This window comes from Hibiscus syriacus, unplaced genomic scaffold (assembly GCF_006381635.1).
Source record: "Hibiscus syriacus cultivar Baekdansim isolate YM2019G1 unplaced genomic scaffold, ASM638163v2 tig00008483_pilon, whole genome shotgun sequence".
NCBI lineage: Eukaryota > Viridiplantae > Streptophyta > Magnoliopsida > Malvales > Malvaceae > Hibiscus > Hibiscus syriacus.
Genome location: NW_024062165.1, coordinates 1,412,372 through 1,415,229, shown reverse-complemented (window position 1 = coordinate 1,415,229; position 2,858 = coordinate 1,412,372).

Here is a 2,858-nt window from a genome sequence, read left to right as displayed (position 1 = left end):
TCAGAATTGATGGAAGAGAAGCTGTTAAAACTAGCACAAAAAGAAATATAGGGAATCCTTTGGTATCGAAGAGGCAAAGTCCAGGTCGACCTGATCCTCAACACCACAAATGATCTCACATTATACAAGAACCCTTGAGTATGAAGAAAGTAAATAGCACGAGGTCTATTTTATTATTGTTTGTCTTATGGGAGTTAAAAACTCCATAGTTAGTATGTATTAGACGTTAAAGATATATATTCTCAAGTTTTTAGTACACAAAATATATTTGGATTACATGTATGAGCCCTATTTAAATAATATATTTTGTATGTTAACTTGTAATATTAAAGCAGCTTTTAATGTTTACTAAAAACCTTAAGACTAAAACATTTAAACATGAATGCTCTAAAAGTATATAATAAAAAAACTTGTATATGTATGTGTAAATTTTTTAAAAAAAAAGAACTTTCATGTGCAGAGTAAATGATCATGAAACTAATAAAAAATATTTATTTACTTGATTAGATTTTTGAACATAATTTCATCTAAATGTTTACTACTTTTTTCAAACATTCTAATGGAATTATCAATCATATTTATGCATGGTTAAAATTGTTACAATAATATGTGAGTTCATACATTTTAAATGTAAAATTAAAATCATCAGAAATAATTATTTATAAATAATATAAAAATAAATAAGGGCAAGATTGTTTCTTGACTCTACTTGTAGAATTTTAAAACTCAAAATTCATTGTACAAGATAAGAATATATTTGTTACGCTATGTTCATGAGATATCATTAGTATTTATCGTAATTGACGCGGTCTTGGTCATTTTGGAAAATAGTGTAAAATTTAGAAATATTTTACAAAATTTTAGAAAGAGTAAGGTTTTTTTTCATTGAGGTATAAGAGAATGAGGAAATTTATTGGAGGTCCGACAATGGGGAAGACCGCTGATATCTGGGAATATTTCAAAAAAGCCATTGGAAAACTAATTATAGTGGTTTAATTACGAGATATAGAATCTATCATAGCCTTAACAATGATTGGACCAAGTGGATCGCATATATGAATATTAAAGGGAGTGATTTGTTAGAATCATCTTGAAGAATTGTAGTATGTAGTTCTCCACGTTTCAAACATATAGAGCATGAAAATATCACAATTAATCACATTCCCCTCGTAAAGTTGGGGAGATCATTAGCAAGAATGGGTTCACTCATTAACAAGAAAGAGGAGCGGAACAAATGTATCTTCCTTTTCAAGGACGCAAAAAAGATTCAAATAGGGTTATTTATTAATAGACTTATAGCATGAAGTATGGTTCAAATTCAAACTTTCATAAACTTGGTTATGTTTACATTTCGGAATAATTCAACTTGTATAATATTTTATGAATAATCTTATATAAATAGCATAAGAACTATTGACATGATTAAAAATCTATAAAATAATGTCAAATAAAAACATTAATATAATATGATATGGATGGAAATATATTGTATTCTAAACAATTCCACCTAACATATAATAAATTTATATAATATAAAATCATTTATATCATATTTTAAAATAAATATGTGAATTCTTAAGTTTTGTTAAATGTAACCGATTAAAAATTTTCGTGTAAAAGGGTTATCATTAAAATCTATCCCTATTATATTTGTTTGAACAAACTATGAATGATTAGAAAAAATAGATATCAATGATATCTAAGTTTATAAATATCCATCAACCATGATAAGGACATTGTCAAATCTTATTTCGACATTCGAATGGCTACTTTCAAAGTTTTCTTTTGTTTTCCCTATATGTTATGTCTGTGGTTTCGATATCTGCAGTACGTTCACTTCATTCATTTATAGTATCTCATCAAGTAATTGAAAATGAGAGAGTACGATCTCCGTTTAAAAAATTTAGCTTTGTTCATCAAAATTCAATAGGATAGACTATAGACTCTGTTACACCAACAATTGACATAAATAATAAAAGTCATGACAGAAGGTCTTTCAGAATTGATGGAAGAGAAGCTGTTAAAACTAGCACAAAAAGAAATATAGGGAATCCTTTGGTATCGAAGAGGCAAAGTCCAGGTCGACCTGATCCTCAACACCACAAATGATCTCACATTATACAAGAACCCTTGAGTATGAAGAAGAAAGTAAAACACGAGGTCTATTTATTATGTTTGTCTTATGGGAGTTAAAAACTCCATAGTTAGTATTAGACATTTAAAGGTATATATCTCAAGTTTTTAGTACAAAATATATGGATTACATGTATGAGCCCTATTTAAATAATATATTTTGTATTAACTTGTAATATTAAGCAGCTTTTAATGTTTACTAAAAACCTTAACGACTAAAACATTTAAACATAATGATCTAAAAGTATATAATAAAAAAAACTTGTATATGTATGTAAATTTTTAAAAAAAAATAACTTTCATGTGCAGAGTAAATGATCATGAAACTAATAAAAAATTTATTTACTTGATTAGATTTTTGAACATAATTTCATCTAAATGTTTACTACTTTTTTCAAACATTCTATAATGGAATTATCATATTTATGCATGGTTAAAATTTGTTACAATAATATGTGAGTTCATACATTTTAAATGTAAAATTAAAATCATCAGAAATAATTATTTAACTAAATAATATAAAAATAAAGGCAAGATTGTTTCTTGACTCTACTTGTAGAATTTTAAAACTAAAATTCATTGTACAAGATAAGAATTTTGTTACGCTGTTCATGAGATATCATTAGTATTGATCGTAATTAACGCGATCTTGGTCATTTGGAAAATAGTGTAAAAGTTTAGAAATATTTTACAAAATTTTAGAAAGTGTAAGGTTTTTTCATTGA